This window comes from Amblyomma americanum, chromosome 1 (genome assembly GCF_052857255.1).
Source record: "Amblyomma americanum isolate KBUSLIRL-KWMA chromosome 1, ASM5285725v1, whole genome shotgun sequence".
Lineage (NCBI taxonomy): Eukaryota > Metazoa > Arthropoda > Arachnida > Ixodida > Ixodidae > Amblyomma > Amblyomma americanum.
Window position 1 is genome coordinate 418421263 of NC_135497.1, and position 14398 is coordinate 418435660.

At 44.0% G+C, this 14398-nt stretch overlaps 1 long non-coding RNA gene across 1 annotated transcript; it reads left to right on the plus strand.

Annotated features, from left to right (window-relative positions):
• Nucleotides 1-1814: 1814 nt before the first annotated feature.
• On the plus strand, nucleotides 1815-10453 carry LOC144103296 (uncharacterized). The gene is made up of 5 exons (XR_013308283.1): nucleotides 1815-1842; nucleotides 6354-6467; nucleotides 8258-8366; nucleotides 8955-9071; nucleotides 10390-10453. It is a non-coding gene; the product is annotated as an uncharacterized LOC144103296 (long non-coding RNA).
• The last annotated feature ends 3945 nt before the right edge of the window (nucleotides 10454-14398 follow it).

Here is a 14398-nt window from a genome sequence, read left to right on the forward strand (position 1 = left end):
AATTTCAGCGGCCTCAGATCTGCTGGTCAACCCAGCGATAATTGTAGGCACCCCTGCAGATGGTAAGCCCTTTGACTATTGTTTTGCCAACACATGTTTGTGTGCATGTTGTATGAACTAATTATAAACAAAGGATCCACAGAAGCTGTATTGTGTACGGCCACAAATGAATTGCAAGCCAAGTTATTGGCCCCATGTTTGATGCATTTCACCAGGGTTTGATAATCATGAGCACATTTTAAAAGCCCCATCACAAGAAAATCCAGCAGCTTTAGTAAGTGTGTGTACTTACAGGTCGTACAAGAAATCACTTCGACGTTTGTGGATTTAGTGTTTGCCTAATAAGTTGGAAGGAAAACCCCTGTTTCATTTCTCAGTGCGCAACATGTGTTAAGGTTGAACGGTTCACGATGACACACTAATGTTTTCGCCTTCAGCATATGAGCAGTCTTAAGGGCCCTCTGAATTTTTTTACAGGTTCTGCTAAGGTATACAATGAGCTAGGCTTCAGACTGTCGCTGCTTCTGAAGTTCGCATGGGTGTACTTTTGTTTGTTTTTCAGCCCAACAGCTAGGAAGGGCTGCACCAAAAAAACCTGCTGCTCGTGTTTCTAAAAGTACGTTTTCATGTCATTTGTATTGGATGATGCGCCAGGTACAGACCACCTTGAGTGCCTGAATGAATTCTCGGTTTCAGTAGCTGAATCCTGCATGTAGCATTTAGCGGCAGTAGTCTTGGTGTTAATGCTGCCTCTCTCTGCGGGCAGCAGGCTTTCTCCTTCCACTTGAGATGCTTTTGCCCAGCTTGCTTTAATTGTCCTTGTAGGCCTGTGGCCTTCATTGGCACTCATGTAAAGTTTCAGTGCTGGATTTTTTATAACAGGGAAATCGGCTGCACAGGACAGTAATTTGAAGTGTCTTTAGAATGCTCGGAGCATGTAGCTACACAAGGTAAAGAGATAAGCTCAGAATAGCCTTGAGTGCATCTCTCAGTAAATGTGTATTCCATGTAACTATGGCAGTTTTAAGCGCGTCTGACTGCATAAGTTGTCAAAAGCTTGGCACTGACAACTATTAACCATGACAATGTGGTCAGAAAGGTCTGCAAAGATGCTAAATCAGGAAATAATTTTACGCCAGAAATGATGCATTGTGTACTGTTGAGTATTTTGAATACAAAGGTTGCAAGGAACTTGGCAGGTGGGAGGAAGCTGTGGCATATGCATGCTAGGAGTATCAAGAGAAAACAGATTTGCAGGTGGAAATATTCAGAGAGTTGTGAAATATTTTCACACAGATGCAAAAATAATGTGATAACAAGATCCTGAATGAGACTTTACATAGTGCACTTAGTGCACTGTAGAATTTTGAGCTGTGAGGCAGGGTGTGGGCTAGTGACAATGGTGAAATGTTGCCTAGATTTGAAAAGGAGGCAGGAAAAAGTAGCACTCCAACGTACCCTATTTGAAAGCTAGTGTATCGCTTTAACAAAGGAAGGTGAATAGCAGTTTTAGCCGTGTAATCCCATGGAAAGGTACCAAGGCAGGGTACATATTAAGACCGGATCTTGTTAGGAACAAGAAATCTTGTCTTAAACCATTCAGAATTGGCGCTCAGAGTTATAAATTGCTGGCATCAAAAAAAACACAAGTAAGCATAATACGGAGGAGCGGCCATGAGAGGACTGTTGATGACTGTCATGTATGGGGCTTGTACTGTTTGCTTGCTTGGTTGCTGTAAAATATCTGGTATAAAGCATTAATTGAATCAACCACTCTTTTCCTCAGCTCTGGGAGTACCTGTAGTATGAAGCGGCTCCGGTACCCCGGGTGAAGATGGTCAGGTTAGTGTGCACATTTGCTGTTTGCCACATACTCCCATGTATAAGTATAATAAACATAGGTCAGCCCCCGAACTTTTGTTGCATATAGCAGGAGAGGGGGTTGATCAGCTAAGCACGAATTTTGGTGCATGTAGTACAGTTGACCAAAAGCTCTGACTCATGATTTTTCGGACATGCTTGATTATTTGCACTGTTTCGCAGCACGAGGACACGGACCATAAAGCCAATATATAAGAGCACCTGAAATTTCGGATGCACCACAACTGACTACCCAATTTTCGGACCTTTCGTACTCTCTGCCAATGCCAAAGCTGCCATACAATTTGTACAGCAAAACCTCATTAATTGAAACTGCAGGAGAGACTGAGAACTTGATGAAATAAAATGAAATTAAAACTTAAAGGGAGTCTTATAAATTGTGAGACAAATTCTGCGAGTCAGCACATTGTGCCAGCATGTTTTTGAATTCATAGTGCTTTTGAACGTCGCACAAACTTGAACAGTAGTCAAAATTTGTGGAACTCATGTGTGCCTAGCTTTTCGTTCCGAAAGCGGGAAGAGGTAGCAGGGAAGCTAATGGGAAGCGTATAGCATCACGGTGGCTGCGAGTTCGGAAGAAAACGGTAGTGCATTTCAAATCGAGGTCAGTGTACCCACGGAAAAACACCGCAAACCTGACTTTTCTTCCTAAAACTGTAAACAACTTAGTTTCAATGACAGGCAAGACTCCTGTCATTATATGCAAACCATTGCAGAGTGCATATCATTGGATATGGTACTCATTTTGGCTCTAATCAGTAGGTCTGATTATGATGGCCAAATCCGATTTTGCGCTTGCTTTGGCTGTTTGTTGGTTTTTTATCATTTCACCATCTTTTCGTACTTGTTCCGGGGCCTTTGTACTGTGGGTGCCACGCAGTTTGCGCAGTGGCATGTTTGCTTTCGTGTCTAGGGTGTTTCTACCTGTGTGTTTGTCAGCGACATGCCCACGACAGGCAGCACAGCCAGGCCAAAGGTCAGTTCAATTCGCCTGCAATACGTGAACTAGTTCTCACGCTGCTGCACTTCGCCATTCATTTCAGCGGTGCAACAAGATGACACTGTCTGCACGACGCCATTCGTTTCAAAAAAGTGTAGACCTGCAGGTTAGCTCAGGAAAGTTCAGGACAACTGTGCACCTCTTCAGAGGTCGGTGCCAAAATGGTGCAGCCGCAACCCCAATGGAAGCAGACGACTGCTAGCGCTTTGTGATAAACGGCGGAGATACTCAAATTATTCCACTCGTCGATGTGAACAGTGCCTCACATGGGCCCGCCGACTCTTATTGAACGTGATTGGCCACACGAGAAGGTGGCGACGGAGGTGGGGATGGCGGCCCATGCCGGCACCTTGCTTCTCTTGACGGACCCGTTACTGGCATCTTTCCTTTGTACTAATAAAGTTAAATTAGTACTCGAGGCCGGTTATGTGAACTAAAAAGTAAACACGTGCATGCAGCATGATGCACGTTGTTGCAACAATCGCTTAACATGAAAGTCGGCGCGCGCACACCTCAGTCGTGTTCAGTAAAACAACACGCGTGCGTTTTGCTGCTGCGAGGCGGCATCGAGGCTGATTCAGGGCAACACTTCACTGCAATGTGCTGTGAGAAAATTCTTCTTGCGGTTCGCGATGTTGGCGGCCATTGATACGGGCACCACGCTGCTGGCTGCAATTTGGCGGCGCCACCAAGGCTAGCGAACGACCAGGCCTGCACTCGACCATTCTTTTCGGAAGCAGCCAGTGCCAAGCTTCACTTGAACTGCTGGAACTGGCGTGGCACGCTCGCGGCACCGCCGCGGAACTTTACAAAACTGGTGCAGAGAGTGCAGGCGAATCGAACAGACCTCAAGCTTGTGAAAGCTGTCACCACCCGTCATCTGTACTCATGACACCAGGCAAAATGTGGTCGTGAGGACCTTGAGATCGTGCAGAAAATAAGTGACTGCTTTATACGGCATATTGGCGATCAGTGCTTTTGTCAAGGAAATTTGATTTTGCGGACATTTTTTAAGTTCTTACGGAGTCCGAAAAATCAGTTGACCATATTCCTGCATGGTATTGTAGAATGGCGAATGGCAAGGTGTGCTAGTTGGTACGAATCCATATGAAGATCTGACAGGGGACAAGGCAGGATAAAGGAAGTGACATACACAGCACGAAATCATGACTGAACATTAATCAAGGTAATGCAGAGGAACAAGTCATTTGAATTGTGCATGTCACAGGGCACCTGATAAGCAAAGGACAGTGCATTTGCAGGTTAGCAAAACAGCAAAACAGGCTAGCAACAGTGTTTCAGGCTAGCGAAACAATGAACATTGCGAAAAGGCCTCATGATTCCAATAGGCACCTGTAAAAAAAGCTAAATTCTTTGCCTGAAGAGCCCGTAAAGCTTTGCTAAAGCAAGATTGACTTCCCTTTTAGATATGATACGCTTTGAAGTGCTCATGTTGCACGCGATGCTTTGGCAGCACAGTATTCTTAAAATAAGGAACATTGTTTTGATTGCTCACCTTGCACGCACAGTATGTTATGGTGTTGAAAAGGTGGTTTGAAGGCCCATGTACTGTGCGATGTCAGTGCATGTTAAAGAACACCAGGTAGTCGAAATTTCCGGAGCCCTTCACAATGGTGTCCCTCATAGCCTGAGTCCCTTTGGGACGCTAAACCCCCATAAGCCATAAGCTAAGCACTTGAAGGGCACTAATCATCCCTTTCGAACTCCCAGTCCTTGCATCTAGCAGTGCACTGTGCAACTTTTAAAAGATCTTCCTTGTTTTAAGTATACCTCTGTGTTCTTTAAATATCGATGGCACCATGAGTATGAGCTTCTATAAGTGTATACCTTATTTCAAAAGCCAGTCAATCTTCTCAGCAAACCTTCACTGGCTGTTCACGTAAAAGAACTCAGGTTTTGGTTTTTTTTACATGTTTTTCTTGCAATCACGAGGCCTTTTTCTTGCAGTCTTGTTATCCGTTCTGCTTGCTTGTAAATTTTGTGTGCACAGCATTTTTTCTTGCTCATGAGATGCTTTCTTACATGCACAATTGAGCCGTTGTGGTGGCTTAGTGCTTATCATGCTCGGCTGCTGACCCGAAAGAATTCTATTTGATCCCAGTTGCGGCTGTCGCATGTTGATGCAGGTGAAATACTAAAGGCTTGTGTACTGTGCAATGTCAGTGCACATTGAAAAAACCCAAGGTGGTCAAAATTTCCTGGAGCTGTCCACTACAGCGTTCCTCATAGCCCAAATCGCTTTGGGACGTTAAAACCCTATAACTATGGACCTGCACAATTGATGTGCGACGTTTCTTTCTTTGTCTTACTTTGATTAAAGGTTGATAGTTCAGGGCTGTGTATGTCACTTTTGTTTGTACTGCCTTGTGGGCTGTAAGTTCATCAATGAATCCGCTCAGTATGCTTATAAGCCCTAAACACATCCATTGCTGGAGCCAGCTTGTCTGTGGTAACCCAGCACTCGGTGCAGACTAGTGCAGGCAAGCCAGTGGCGTGAATGTGGCATCTGCAACCAATCTATTAGTAGTATGAAGTGTACAGAGGGACTTTGAGTGTGGGTTTGGGTGTACGGCGAGTATGCGTTGGCCTCTGTTACTTTTTGGGGGCTTCTAGGGTGTGAGTGGTAGGGGGGGGGGAGTATGTAGGGGCATGCTTTGTGAGTGGTGGCCATAGGGTAAGTGAAGAAAAATGGCTGCTGTGGGTGGGACATGCATCTAAATGATATAGGTGCATTTTGAGGCATAGGAGTGTGACCACTTTCTAGCTGGTGAGTTGGGCATGTGGATGATTTGTCCCTTCTGGTGTAGGTTGAGGGCGTGGAGGCAAGGGGAAGTATGTTCTGTATAGGGTGCCTGCGTATGTATGGAAGCGTGAAGAGCAGTTGTAGTAATGCTTTTTATAAATTTAAGAGCCTTGCTTAGCTGCTTTGATTTTGCCTGCGGGTGGGGGCAGCAGTAATTGAGCAAGGTGTGTAGCGAACACTTCATAAAGAATTACATTTGAAAATGTGGTGATATTGATGTGGGGGCATGAAGGTTTGAATTGTTTTTGTAATCCAGTATGATATGCGTGTAGCTAGTGCTCAAACTTATGCTTACTGACGAAATGTGGAATAATATTTTTGATAGATAGTGTGATGACAGATTGACGTAAGGTAGATCAAACTATGATATTAAAAAAATTTTAACGTGCGAATAACTCAAGCATTATAATCCTCTGGCCTCGTTTCAACTCCATCAAGAGCATTAGCAAGGTGAATGTGATGTGGATTGCTGAGTATTTTAAATGAAGCTATACGAGCAATCTAAGCCTGTAATTTTGGATATTGTATGACATTCAACAGTACTTGTGGCTTCTCTAAAATTACATCAAAGAACTAAGTACCAGTAGTGTTTGACCAAATGTTTATTTTGCCCTTTTCATTTTTTGGTGTCATTTGAACCATTTGCAGGTGCAGCTCGCGAATGGTGTCCACGTGAGTGCAGACGTGTGGGCGGCACTAATGATGCAGACCACAGACGCTGCATTTTGCAAGCGCCTCGCTGTTGCTTTGTGGGGTGTAGAGGTTGACATGGTTTACGCAAAAAGCGTACAGGCGCTAAAAGACGAAGACAAGCCCACTCAAGACAGGACAGGCGCCAACTTCCAACTAAGTTTATTCATGGAAAATCCACTTAATAACCACACCAGCAGGCAAAGATAGAAGCAAAACAAAAAAACACGCAGTGACAGAGCATAGGAACAGGTGCAAAGAGGATCAAGCAATGATTAGAACTCTGATAATGACCCACTGAGAAACCTAATCTCTTCTTCTGAGAGCGAGACAGATGGCTTGCTTATGCAGATATGACCCCTCTGCTTGATGTAATAAGCTTCTATGATTTCACGCTCTAATTTGTCTTTAGACCTTGCGATGAGTTTGGTGTTTTCAAAACCTGGACGACACTTGCAGCTTTTGCAGTGAGTGGCCATGTGGCTCCCATAACCGTTTTTTATCGCAATCTTGTGCTGCCTCACTCTTTCATTGTAGCATTGACCAGTCTGACCAATATATTCCAGACTGCAGATAAAAGGCACAGCATACACAACGTAAGTAGTGCAAACAGTGGCGCGGATTTGGTGATAAGTTTTGCACTGCCTAACCATTCTTGCTTTGTTCAAAGTGCACACGTGCGACAGCTTGCAAGGAGCAGATAGAACCACATTAACTTTATACCTGCTGGCTACTTTCTTTAGATTGTGCGAAAGCCGATGAATATAGGGAATCACCACCATCGGTTTCTTTTCTTTGTCCTTGTCTTTCTGAGCCTGTTCACCCTTTGACGCCACCTTGCGCTTTTTTTCAAGGTTCTCACTAATACTCGTGATGAGGTGTTTTGGGTACCCGGCTTGGTGAATGCGTTCAGTTTGCGCATCAAAGCTCAGTGCCATCTCATGCTGGCAAGATTTTTCCAAGGCTGCATTCAGGCATGTCGCAACGATTCCTCGCTTGATTAGCTTGGAATGTGCACTGCCGAAAGGAAGTAGCTCTTTGCACGATCTGGGGTTGTAGGACCAACAAATATGTCTGTCCTGCCTAAACACAAGTCTCAGGTCAAGAAACTGCAGGCTATTATCGCGGGGAAGTTCTTGAGTGAAAAGAAGCCCCTTGGATTCACTACTGAAAATGGTGACAATGTTTTCATAAATGGCGCTTGGTTTTGAACCTACGTGATCGGTTAGCACAATTAGGTAGTCATCCACATATCAGAATACCCTAACAACGTTTGAAGTCAATAAAAGCCGGTCACTGACACGTTTGAACACACGATAAATAAATGTCACTCAATATAGGCGCAAGGGACGACCCAATACAAACACCATCGCGCTGAACATAAAACTGATGGTTGAAAAAAACGGCAGTCGATGAAAGGTAAAATTCTAAAAGTATTAAGAAATCATCACAACTAATTCCTTGTTTTGTCCTGAAAAGGCAGTTCGCCAATGCATGCAATCTTGTCTTTGATGGAAATCAACATTTCGGTATGCGGGATGGTATAATACAGGTAATTGACATCAATCGAAAAAGCCCACTGTGCTCCTGGCATTCCATTTCTAAGTTCTTGAAAAACTTCATTAGAGCTGCGGACAAGAAAAGGGTCATCTAGAGGTAGGAACTTTAAATGGCACTGGAGAAAGCGGCCAACGCACAGCTGCCAGGACCCTTTTTCGGAAACAATCGTGCGCAGGGGGCATCCAGGCTTGTGAGACTTGCCCGTAAAGAAAACATCCAGGAACACTCTGTCAGCACTCTTCACCATTTTCTTGAGTGGTTCCAAATTCATGTCACTTAGCAGCTTTACAGCGGTTGTAGAGGTGCTTGCAAAACGCAGCGTCTTTGGGAAGCAGAGCAATAAAGATATTGCTTAGGGCAAGACGATGGTGCATCCGCCTCTTTCACCTATGAAGTTGGTAGGAATGTCCTGTGAGTAGGTGCAGCAGTCTGTTATGATTATCTTTGTTTTTGTTCCGCAGCTGTAGGATGACGAACATTCTACACATAAAACATGCAGCACAAAAGTACAATCAGTGTCAATAACAAACAAGAGTGCTGAGACCTGATCAGCGAAACGATAAGATTTCAATCAAAATTGATGAGATAATAGTGCACTTTATTCCTACTTCTGTGGTATAAAGTGATGCGTGGAATTGTTCTTTCACCTCGTCTATAAAAATTTTCTATTAGTTAAAATTTACATGATATTGTGTTCGCTTTTCATTTGTTCACTGGTGTACATAACATTATATATTAAAGCTCAATTTTTTAGCCTATTACTGTGTAACAAATTTATCATAGGTACTTTGCTTTGCACTTTTGTTTCACACATTTCTGGTCAGTCTAAGTGCGAAATATAAACCTGTTCATTTTCTCTTGTGATGCAGCCACTACTGTTACTAAATATAGAAAGAGGCTAAATGCTGCCATAAATATTATGCACATAGGCCGGAATGTGTCTTCAGCATTGAGGTTTGTCATTTACTTGGTTTATTTTTTTCCCTCTTTTTTGTTTAGCTGCCTTTGCTCACTTCCTCAAGGAGAAAGGGTGTCCCGAGGAGGAGCTTGGAAAACGCCACAAGCAGCTTGTGCGATACTTGGCACAAAAGTGTGCTGATCTGCGGCGCTAATGAGGTACGGTTCATACCAGGGGTTCTCCAACTGCCTTCTGCAGAACCCCTTGGCCTCCAGAGCCCCAGTTCTCGTCAGGAACAACAGGTGCTCTGCCCTGGTTTCCTCTCGTGTTGTCTGGTTTTGGCAGTTTCCAACCTTTATTATGTCCTTGAAGTGCTCTGTGGGGTTCCTCAAGCATCTATGCCAATTCATACCTCATCCACCACTTTTTCTTTACGCACTTAATATTGGAGCTGGATATAGTGCGACTACTTTTAGCCAACTTTTACAATAGAACCGAATCTTAATTGGTTTTAGCCATCTTTTTGAAGACCTGTGCACCGCATACCCCTTTTTATTGCTTCTATGCGAGGCAAAAAAGAGTGAATGCCAAGATACGGGGTGGCGGGGGTGTTCCTCAACCTATTTTAGAAACCATTAGGGTGAATTTAAGTATGCATCTTGTTGGCATGTAATGTTTTGCCTGGGGGTATGCAAGCATGTTCATTTGTGTGTGTTTTAAAAATGCAACATGGAAAGGTATTTTGGGCTTCGAAGCACTCGCAGTATTGATTTCTGGAGCAGCTCAAGTGATTTCTTTTTTGAGCAACCGACGTTTCTGCTCCTTCAGGACTCACTGGGTTTGGAATAAGGGACGTGCTGCTTTTTAACCTACTTGCGAACTATGATTGGGGATTCATCGTGCGAGTCACTTGAGTATGTGCCTATGTCCCCAAAAGACCAATCCCGTCCCCAGAGAGAGGCGACTGCCATGTAAGATGAGTTTTTGTGTGAACAGTGCCTCATCATGGGGCAGCGAGGGGCAGGCTTTGTGATGTAGTGCAGATCAGGCACATATGCTGGTGATTTACGTTTCAAAAAGTGCTTTGCACTTCGCTCTCAGTCATAGCTCCAAACATGGTTGCTATGCCGATGAAGCCTTCGTGGAAAATTCTCTGTTTTGCCGATGTAGCTGGCAGGAGTGTCAGCACAGGGTTTTTTTGTAGACGATGCCGGGTGGTCGTTGCTTTGGTGCACGGTGTTTCGAGTAAGGCATGAAGCGCTTAAGGGTTGGCAATATGTGACGAATCTGTATTCCTTGCTAAAGAAATAGGTGGGCCAGCATTTCACTTGCACCTTTGACGTATGGGCTGGTGATGTGGGCTGTTTTGTTGACCTGGATGCTCTCCTGTGGTCTTCGTTTCATCGGTCAGCTCACTATATCTGTGCGCGTTAAAATGTTGTTTGACTTTATTAGCACTAGTACATGTGTTGTAGCAGTAGTTATTATGTGTACCCAGCAACTGAATTTACTTATCAAATCTTATGTCCTATGCAGGCTCACAAGATGAATTCAAGGCAGCGCAACCATCATCATAAAATAAATCATCGAATGCTAAGTAGGTCCTTTCATGCGTGTCGTCCTTTCGGTGCTAAGGCGGTTCTGAGGCTGCCTTTTACATGTTTTACTAAACCATTAGTCTGCTGCAGCACAGTGCACAAAGAGAAAAGTTCCCCATAAATTTAAGGGCCTTCTTTATCACATTGTTATAGAAGAAAATGCAATAGCATTTAGGTTGCCTGCAATGGTGTCCACATTTAGCGCGTTTTTGCGATTTTCCTACCAAGCATCTGGCTGGAATCTATTCCTTTGCCCTTATATAGCATGCATGAGTTGTCACCTTATAGAATGTCATTGGATTATATGAAATTGTACTAATCCGATCCACTTATCCACCATAATCCAGTTTCTGGAGTGTGCCTACTTCCGAAATTTTGTAGAGTTTGGAAGTTTTAGTGGTCCTCAGATCTTCAAATTTGGCAGCGCTCTAAGTCGAGACTGGTGGTCACAAGGTGTTGATGACGTCACAGCCCTCTCAATCGAATTCATAGGTTGTGGGGAGTCGTCGCACCACTGCTGGCACAGTGGTGCAGTGGTTGAGCAGTGCTCCAGTGACTAGGTAGGTGGCTCAGCCACCAGTTCATTAAGGCTCATGTGTAGCCCCATGATAGGTCAAACTGGGAATTGCATTGCATTTATTTCAATCACTTTCATTTCCATGTCCCATGGGGGGGAAGGTAGCTCACAACGCACAGTGGACATGAGGTTGGGATGATGCCGCAGTGTCATGTGACTTCTTTCGACCACCTGAGAAATTTTGTGACAGAGAAACCGGAATTTTTTTGTGAGAACAACCTAAATGCTACCGTTTTAATATGCATGGCATAACAGCACTGAATGCAAGGTGATAGGAGGGTGAGAGACAGTGCTCAACAGGATTTTGTGGGCTCCATACTGCTGCAAATGACACTGCTACAAACTACCCAGCACGACAAGCAACAATACGACAAGCAACAACACGACAAACAACAACACGTCAAACAACAACACGACAAACAACAACACGACAAACAACAACACGACAAACTACAACACGACAAACTACAACACGACAAACTACAACACGACAAACTACAACACGACAAACTACAACACGACAAACAACAACACAACAAAAAACACAATACTACAAACTACAGAACATTACAAGACAACAAGGTCCCCTTATATGACAGGTTTGTTTCTTGTATTTTTTTGTTGTTTTTTTACTGGGTGCCTCTTCGTAACCGCTTTGGTAATTTTCTAACTAGGTCGGGTCTGTTTAGACGCCTCTTTAACGCCTCTAGCTTCAGCAGTGCAGTTATGTAATACCACAGACGCGTCTTGGGATGGAAAGAGTCTATGAAAATAGCTCGCATAAGCAAAGAAAAGAAATCAAACAATTTACATTCCCGTGTATGAAGATGCAAAGGAACTTCCTGTTTTCTTTCTTTCTATTTTCTTTTGCTCCTTCTCTCATCAGTAAGCATGCATTAGCGCTTTATATGAGGCTCGGAAGTTGGCTCGTCTATTAGCTGGTACCACTATCTCTTTGTGGACTCCTGATGTCTTTGTATCAAGCTTACTTAATGCTCCGCTAGCTGATACAAATTTCGTCGCAGTTGTTATCCAACTGATGCGGGAGAAAGCTTACATGAAGTGTGTCTCTTCAGGTCTAGATCTGAAGAAACATGCAAAATACATAAATGAGAACGTGCTTTTTCCCATAACCGAGAATTTAGGTGAAAAAAACTATGGTAAACTCTGAAAATGAGACTATTCTTAGGGCTTCATCATCATCAGCCAAATTATGTCTACTACAGTACCAAGGTATCTCTCTCACCGACCTCCCTGTTGTACGCTAGCAGCACGCAGTAACCTTATCTCATCCAGCTACCTAAGTCTGGGCAGCCCCCTGCTACGTTTTCTTTCTTTTGGAATCCACCTCTATAGCATAATGGGCCAAGAGTTACCTTCTCTTTTTCACTTATTCTTCTCTTCAGTTATTCTTAAGTGTCATGGTTTGGTTTGGATTATGGAGTTTAACGTCCCAATTCGACTCAGGCTATGAGGGACGCCGCCAGCAGCCGTGTGCCAGTAACATTGAGCCACCGCGGCGGCTCTAATTGTCGTGGTGTAAAAAGCCATTAAAATAATTTTTAATGTTCATTCGCTGACAGGCTCTTAGTGTTTGCCAAGCACTGAAGTACTGCGAGCCATCATACCTGTGCTCACTAACAGCCCACATTGTTGGGCGTTATGAAAAATTTGATGCAATCTAATCTAACAAAGCGCTGAATATTTACATCACAGAAGGTGCTCGTGCGCGAAGGAAAAAGAAAGAAAGAGAAGAAAAGGAAGAAATAAAGAAAGAGAAGGAAAGAAAGAAATAAAGAGAGAAAGAGAGAGAAAGAGAGAAAGAAGGGAAGAATATAAAAAGAACAGGTAGCAAAGTATGAAGCCCTAGCTTCTTGTTCTTACAAGGATTTCGCCCAAAGACTTCAAAATATTAAAGAGCCCCGTGTAGGGAACATCCTATTCTTTTCCCAAGTGTAAGGTAGCATGCTCGGCGTCGCCTAGTAACCTCCCTGTCTTTCTGTCTGTTCATTTGTCTCTCTCTTTCTTCTGGAAAGGTCAGCATCACAATTCCTTTGAGCCAATGCTGCTCCCTTTTTTCTCGCGTTTGTTTATTTCTTCTCATGACAGAAGCTGAGTCGAGCCGAAATATGATTTCTTTTTTCTTGCATCTCCGCAGCGGTGTGGTTTCCATGTTTGGAAGTGACTGAGACTTGAAGGAAAACTCTTTCAGCTTAGCAAGTTTTACGCCGAGATTGCAGGCAGTGTGCCTTTCTGACCAGCTTGACGCTTAAGATAGCGTCCAATGCGGCCGTGTTGCGGCAGTGTTGCAGTCCGCATTTTATGTTGCAATAACAAGAAAGCTCTATGTCTAGCCGATGACAGCTGGTGTAAAACAAGAAATGCCTTTTAGCTCGAAACAACCTCTTCAGTCACCAGTTGCAGCCATTTGTAGAAAGGCGTAGTAGGGTGAAGGCACGTCGTTTCATCACTTTCGCCACCCCTTTCGCAATTGAAGACGTTGGACATGCACGCTAAGACATGCCATGCATCCTCATAAGCGCCTCTTGGCATGTCTTCCCGCATGAAAATGACATGGCAGTAGCGTTCACTTTAAACCGACTCGTAGGCGGGTAGATTGTAGTCTGGAATGCGCGGAGTAAGGGACGAATTAAGCATACCTCACGCCGTCCATGTGTCAGGAAGGCGCACCTTCTATCCTTGAAAAGTTTACTTAAAGATTTCATACAGTCTAAGCATGCTCTTTAATGAAAGTACGTTCTTTAGCCGTTTGTTTTCCACGCGTGTGGAGAGGTGCGGACGTCAGGTAACGCGCCTGTTTCGCAAATAGTCTCCGCGGCAATCTACCGGCAAAAACTTTTTAAACGTGATGAAATAAACAGCGCGCACAAAAACCCAGGCAAAGGAAGCGGGACGCACACCACAAGCGCTGAATTTCAACTGCGCGTTTATTGGAAAGGCGTCACGTACATATAGACCCGGTGGCTTGTCAAACAGTAAAAAAAGAGGTATAGTCATGGCTGCGTCTATCAGCTGAGAGACGTTTCGCCTCATTATGCCCTGTTTAAAATGATGGCCGGTTCCTTGGCGATTGCAATTGACACTGTACAAATAACTGCGCATATTTACCCGTTCAGCCTCTCGATAATTTGGCCTACAGACTTCTGTTCGCAATTCTGCAAATTTGTGCACCGTGAAAGCACAGGAGCGCAGCTGGGATGCCAAAATTGAATTTCTAGGTGCTCTTCAGAATTTTGCACCAGAGTTTTTATGATCGACAGTTTTGCACAAACACGAGCAGAAGTCGGTGCGCGAAATTAGTGAGGCGGCTGAAATAGAAAAAAAATTGCAATAGTTGTTCAAGCGTTCC